The sequence below is a fragment of the Alligator sinensis genome, unplaced genomic scaffold (assembly GCF_000455745.1).
Source record: "Alligator sinensis unplaced genomic scaffold, ASM45574v1 scaffold337_1, whole genome shotgun sequence".
NCBI classification, from domain to species: domain Eukaryota; kingdom Metazoa; phylum Chordata; order Crocodylia; family Alligatoridae; genus Alligator; species Alligator sinensis.
The window spans coordinates 159,547-166,297 of NW_005841927.1; the positions used below are offsets into that span (position 1 = coordinate 159,547).

Consider the following 6,751-nt stretch of genomic DNA (forward strand, 5'->3'; position numbering starts at 1 on the left):
CTGTGCTCTGGGTATAGGTTTGCCTCTGCGCACCTTGACCCTTCCTTTGGCACCGAGGCGGGGAAACTGAGGCACAGGAACTTGCCTGGCCTTCTGCAGCACATCCCTGTAAGAGCTAGGGTGGGAGCTTGGCCCTGTTCCCAGGCTTGGGTGTCAAATGCCCCCAGGTGCTGGGGCTACATCTTCCTTTCTCGGTGGTGCAAAGCTGGAGCCCGGTCGGGATGCTGGCATGGTGGCATGAACCTTACACCAGCGCGGCCGCGAGCAGGGTTTGTTCTAGCGAGCAGACGGCCGGGAGCCAGGACTCCTCGGCTGGCAGCTGACTGGCTCGAAGCCCCTTCTGTCAAGTCGTCTGCTCATGGGGTGCTTGGAGTTTGGAGGGGATTTCTTTTGGAGGGGAAAGTGTCAAGCGTTGGGCTGTTGCCTTTGGCCGTTCAGGGCGCTCTGGGGGCCCCAAACCGTGGGGGCTGAGCCCCCTTTTAGCCTCACTTGGCTGACACGGGGCCTGGCTGGGGACACGGGTCTCCGCTGTGGGTCTGTCCGCCTCCTGCAACCGCAGAGGGGACGATTCTCCTCGGTGCTCCCAGGTCTCGCCGACTCCTGGTATTTTAGCTCGCGCCGAGAGCCCATTAGCGCTCGGGTCCGAGCCGGGGAGCGGAAAAGGAAGCTGACTAGACGCCAGCCCTGCCGCAAGCTGCAAGTGCCCGGGCTATTTTCACTGCTCAAGGCTTATCGCACTTCGTTGTGCGGCAGGAGAAAGGGAAACCTTTCAAACCCCGCCGAGCCGTTGCTGCCCGCGTTCAGGGCTCGTCCCCCTGTGCTGTGGGGGCACCGTTCATCCCGGGGCAACTCGGGAAACCCCCCACTTCTGCTTCCCTGAGCCTTGCAAGGCAACGGGTGGAGGGAAACAGAAGGCAGATAGGATGGGTGGTTTTCAGGTGTCATGCAGACCTTGGCTTCAGGTGGCAAAGGACTTGCTTTGGAGGAGGGAGGCTGCAGGGAGACCGGGGCTGAGGGCTGCTTTGCAGGCAGCTCATGTCAGGGAGGAGAGGGGCTTTTTGCTGCCGCTCAGCCAGCTTCCTGATTCAGCTGCGTGTCCTGCATCAGCACAGGGCAGCTCTCGGAAATGCTTTAAAACAGAGCAGAGGGAACAGGGTGGCCAGATGGCTCCGGCCCGGGAAGGGGCTGGCGGGGGCGGTGGCCTGGCATAGGTGACATGAGTTTGCCGAACCTCGGCGAAGGCCCTGCTGGGCGAACGCTCCAGCGTACTGGCTGCAGAGCCCCGCCGGCGGTGGGGAGGGAGCGCTGCTCATGCCCGTTCCCCAGGTCGGGGCGGTGGGGCATTGGCAGAGCCGTGCCCGGTTGAGGAGCTGCCATCTGCTCGGAGCCTGGCTGCGCTCCAGGCCTGGAGGGAGACCCGCCGACCTCTTCTGCCGCTGGGCACGTCTCCAGCAGCAGCCTCAAGGCCACGGCCGAGCTGCACCTGCCCCAGCTGCCCGGTGCGGAGCGGCTTTGCCTCCCCTGCGTGGCCCATCGTCCCTGTGCATGCAGCCTGGCCCGACCTACAGCACAGCGCCCAGCCCGAGCCCACGCAGCACCCGCCTGCTCTCTGGCATGGAGCAGCAGACCCCCCCATCACATCTCCTTTGATTTCCAAGCCACCGCTGGTTTCTCTCCCCTTCTCAGCCCCCAACCCAGCCTGGCTGGGGTCCCAGGTGCACGGCCACCTGGCCAGCACAGGTGTGCATGCACTGGAAGGCCCCAGCTGCCCGGGGCAGTGGAGCAGGCTTCCTCTGCAGCCCGGCTCAGTGATGCTCCCTGGCACCTTTGCCAGGCAAGTGAAGATGCTTGCAGCCTGCCCCTGCCCCGGGCAGGCAGAAGGCTTCTAGTCTCCGCTGCAGCGAGCTCTGCTCTGGGCGCGGGGGACAAGCCCGTGCATGGGGCTCTGCGAGAGCCCTCCCCGCCCCCACCTCTCCATGCCGGAGCCCCGGGGTGGGTGGCCGTGTGCAGAGGAAAGAGTTAAGTGAGAAGCCAGCGCCACGGCAGAGGAAGCTGCAAGGGCTGTGGTGATGGCTGCAGAGAGGGGAAATCTTCCTCTGCACCGAGCTGCTCTGCAGTTCCTCCCCCACCGCTGTCACCTCCCAGACACAGCTGCTGCTCGCAACCTCGGTCTGGTCAGGCCAAGGCTGGGAGATCTCCGGGCCCCCCCGGAAGTGGCGGTGACACTTCCCCGCCCTCCCGGTGTCTGTGCAGAGGCAGGCGCTCTCCCTCGCATTGCCGGGAAGCCACGAGGCCCTGATGGCCACGGCAGAGGGGCGCTAGCTGCAGCCGCCGGCCAGCTCGGGGGATGCCCCCGGGAAGCTGCTTGGCGTGATGTCCTGGGCGCAGGGGACCTGATGCATCCCATCCGGACGGCTGCAGCGGGGCGAGGGGTGAGCAAATGCGCAGGGCTGGTGCTTCGGTTTGCCGCTGGCGGGTCTCCATCATGTGCCTGCGTGTTTCATTCTGGGATTTTGCATGGGGCTCCAGGGGCCGTCTCTTGGACTGAGGGCTTTCAGGGGGGTCAGCGACCCCTGGCATGGGGAGAGGCCCCCACATACAGGGGACCCAGTCCTCAGGGGCAGGAAGGGAAACCGAGGCACAGGTAGCCTGGGGCCACGCAGCACGTCAGCAGCCGAACTTGGGCTTCCTGGTCCCCTGCTTCAGACCCTGGGCTGCACCGTGCATCTTGCAGGGGTGCTGGGGCAAAGCTTTATGCAACCCCCCCCACCACCCTGAGAGGTGCCTCGCGTTCGCTCAAGATCCTGGGTGGTTGCGGGGGTGGAGAATAAGGGGGTTAATGCCAGAGACATGGCCAAAGGGCAGGTTGGGGGAAGGCAGCCTGGCGGCATCGGCAGAGAGTGGGTGCTGCCTGCCGGGGGATGCTCCCCTGAGCCCCCAGACCCACTCCCTTGTTCCTCTGATCAGGGGCCCCCTCTCATCGCAGCTCCTGCCAGGGGGAAACCTGCTTCCCCTTTCCCCCAGCTAGGGCCAAGCAGGCTGGCGGTGGGCGAGAGGGGGCAGGCCTCAGAGGTGCCCTCCCAGACAATGGGTGCCTGTAGGACAGGCCTGGCCCCGGGCCAGGAAGACAGAGCATCGTTGCAGCTCAATAGCCGCCCTTGTGCCTGTCCGGGGCTGCCGGCGTCTGACAGTGGCCGCAGGGCTGGGGCACTGTGGTGCCCGTGCGCTCTGATGCACTTGCGTCGTCAGCGGGCTTCTCCGTGCCCGCGGGCTGGGGACATGGGGCAGCACCGGGGGCTGGGGATGTGGCCTCTCCCATGGACCTGGACTAGGGGTGTTGCTGTTGTCTCCACCCTCCCGTGCCCTAATGGCTTCTCGCAGGTGCCTCGTCCCTCTGAGCCTGCCCCCGCATCCGCAGGCCTGTGTTTGCTAGGGTCACGGGTTCAAGTTCTGGCTCCAGCGACTCAGCCCTTGCTCCTCTGCGCTGGGGGTTGCGGTCAGTGTGGCCGTGCTGCATGCAGCGCCACGGGGGTGAGCTCCTGCAAAGCCCAGTCTGAAACTCGAACATCCCGCAGCCCTTCGACAGAGGGGCTTTGTGCCGGGAGCCCAACCCTAGACACTCCTCGCTTCGCCGTGGTGCTGCGGGCGAGGGCTGCGCTGCTGTGGGTGCGCGTCTGCCAGGCTGCTGCAGGGCCGTGCGAGCTGGGGGGCAGGCACAAGGCCCTGGATACCAGCAGCCGCGTCCGGTGTGTTGCCATTCACCGCATCCCTCTTGTGCCTTGGCCCCATCCTGTCCCCTCTGTCCGGGAGATGCCAGCTCCTGCGACCGGGGCAAGGTCCCGGGGAGAGCGCCGCGGGGGGCCAGGGCCACGAAGCGTGGGGACATGTAGCTGGACCAATATTTTCCCCAGAAAGCTTAGGGGAAAGTCTGGCCGTGGCTATTCTGGAGTGGGAGCAGCTGTTTCTTCATCCTCCTCCTTCCCAGTTTGGTTCTTAAAAGCTAAAAACGCTGGAAATGGGAGCAAAATGCTTCAACCCGGGGGGAACGAAGCCTTTGGTTCAACCCCCGTCCTCCTCTCCCCACTCAACCAAATCCTTTCTGGCTTTTCAGTCCACCAGAAAACATGGATCGCTTTTCCCTTTGTCTCGCTCGGTCTCCAGCTCTGCCCGCGGATGCCCAGAGCCCCCCTGTTCAGGCAGCCTCCCCGTAGCCAAGGCTGGTCCCGGATTCTCCTCCGCGGGTGGGAAAGGCACGCTCTTGAGCCCCAAAAGCTTGGTTTGAAGCCTCCTGCGTTTGACGCCCTTTTCGCCCTACGCCGAGCTGCCTCCCGGCACGGCCTGCATACCCGGTGGACCGCGGCATCTCTGCCGCGGGGCCGGGGAGCTCGTTGGAAGCTGGCACGCTCTGGCCCAGGCTGACCCAACCCAACCATTTGGGAGGCGACGATTTCCCAGGCCACGACCCAGCCGTGGTTGGCGCGAGGGAGGGCGGAAGGTCTCAGCCCGCCCCGTGCCGGGGGGAACGGGCTGAGGGAAGAGCCGTTTCGGGCCCTCCCTTCCTGCCGTGCCCGGAGCAGGCGCTGCGAGCGGTGGCGCTGACCCGTGGCCTCGCTCCCCTTCCTCTTCCATTCCGAGAACAGGCAGCGCCCGCAGCCGGCGAGCGGAAGTGGGACTATAATAAACTGGCCAGCGGCTTCCCGGGGCTGCAGCGCCAGCTTCCACCGACTGACCCCGGCGCCCGGTCCCAGGTGCTGCGAGGGGCTTGGGGGGGTAAGTGCGGGCAGGGCTGAGAAGAGCCGGTGCCTTGGGTCGAAATGCGTCCGTCCCGTCTGCTCCGGGGTTGTGCTGCTTTGAGCCCGGCTGGGCCGGGGAGGACTCAGGGGCATCATCCCCTCTTGGAGAAGGGGGCGTGGGTGCAAGCGTGGGAGCAGGGTAGAGCTTGCCAGGCTCCTAACCCCAGGATCAGGCCCTGCCTGGTGCCTCGTGCACCAAGCCACCCTCCGGCTGCCCTTCTGCGTGGCCGAAGCCCCCTCGCCGTGGCTGCAGCCTGCGGGCTTGGAGGGCAGAGGTCAATGCCCCGTCCGGCCCCCAACTTTCTCTCTGTGGGAAGGGGAGAGCCGGCTCCCCCAGGCCCCCATGCCCGCCTGGCCAAGGGGGCACGTCCGCAAGGGGCAGCTGTGTGAGGCCCGCGTCCCCGCTGGGAGAGGGGCCGGCTCCGGGCCCCGCTCTGCCGTGTCCGGTCCCACAGGGTCTCTCTCCATCCTCATTGTTGTCTGGCCGCGGGGGAGCGAGGAAATGGCCGGCCGGGGGGAGGAGGTGGATGCAGGGGTGTCTGAAGGAAATTCTTCCTAGATCTGATATGCGGCCGGCTTCCCCTGGGCTGTGCTGGGTCCGTCTGCCCCAGAGACCCCTCTCCCGATCTCTGGCCCAAAGGCCCCTGCTTGGCCCTGCTAGCCAGCTGCCCGAGACGCCTTTGGGGAGCGGGGGTCTGCGTCCCCCCAGCCACCGCAGGCTGCCCTCGAGAGCAGGGCCGTGACATGAGCATCTCCGGACCCGACCTGGCAGCACTTCCAGGCCAGCCTTCCCCAGTGCCCGATCTCTGCTCTCAGGATCGGGGCCCAGGCAGCCTGGATTCAAAGCTGGGGGCTGCCGGGGGACCAAGACTGACTTCTGGGGGTTGCCCCCATCCCCTTGGAGCATCACCCCGAGCAAAGCCAGACAGCGCCGCAACATGCCAGAGTCCGGCTGGGCCTGAATCCGGCCAGGGCTGGCATGGGGCTGGCACATGGAGTTGGGGAGAGTTCCTGGAGGGGGGAAGCCACCGGCCAGCAGCAGGGAAGTGAGTTGTCAGCTTCCAGGAACCGGGAGCCGATGGGGTGGGGCGGCATGACGTGCAAGGAGCCAAGCCAGCAGCCCCGACGCCCAGGCAGGAAGAGGGAGGGAGCAGGCATGGCCAGACCCATCAGCTGAAATGCGACCAGCTCTGGGGGGGAGCAGCTTTGCAGCTACGATGCACAGCAGTGTGGGCTGGTGCCTCTGGGGACGTGGGCGCGAGAGAGATGTTCGTGACCCCCCATGGGTGTTGCAAGCCCTGACTTCCCTGGGGCACTTCCCCAAATGCCTCTGAGTCACTGCCAGGTGGGGGAAGTGGGCTCAGGGGACAGGGAGGGTCTGGTGTGGGGGGCTCTGCCCTTCGCTGCTGTGCACTGGGAGCACCGGGTACCGTCAGGCTGGTGCCTCTCGTCATCTCCACGTGCTTCCAGGTGCTCGTTCTCCTGCCGCGGGGACCATGGAGCAGCTGAACTGACCGCAGGAGGCATCCCAGTGAGTGCTGTGGTGTGGGGGTCCTGCTGATGGCAGGTGGGGGGGCTCTGGGACACACTGGGGGGATCTAAGACTGTCAGACCTCACAGCAGAGCAGGGGCATCCAGAGGGAGCTCCCCCCCCTGCACCCGGGCGGTGCCTTGGAGCCTGCACAGCTGCCCCGGGGACCCCACAAGCCAGCAAGGGGGGGCAGCAAGGCCAGGACCTGAGGCTCAGCTGCTCCCCAGCTCCTTCCCTGCCCCCAGCCCCGTCCCGTCTCCCCGGGCGGCCGTGGGCAGGTGTTTGCGGTGGCTGTCGCTTTGCATTAGGAGCTCTGGCTTCGCGTGCCGTCCCCCACCCCCTGCATCCAGCAGGCTCCCACGCGCTCTGCCCTGGGGGTGTGTGGGGGTGTGTGGGGTCGGGGGGGCCTGGCCCCATCTGCCTGGAG

At 66.3% G+C, this 6,751-nt stretch overlaps 1 protein-coding gene across 7 annotated transcripts in view; it reads left to right on the forward strand.

Annotated features, from left to right (window-relative positions):
- The first annotated feature begins 2,237 nt into the window (after window positions 1-2,237).
- Window positions 2,238-6,751, forward strand: part of FGR (FGR proto-oncogene, Src family tyrosine kinase) — an 11,300-nt gene continuing 6,786 nt past the window's right edge. The window contains exons 1-3 of one of the 7 annotated variants that reach the window (XM_025198706.1): window positions 2,238-2,432; window positions 4,641-4,770; window positions 6,264-6,324. The gene's annotated coding sequence lies outside the window, so the exon portion shown is untranslated. Of the gene's footprint in view, window positions 2,433-3,729; window positions 4,771-4,795; window positions 5,840-5,925; window positions 6,139-6,263; window positions 6,325-6,751 lie in introns of those variants that run through there. The other 6 variants (XM_006019227.3, XM_006019229.3, XM_006019226.3 and 3 more) reach the window with 6 other exon arrangements.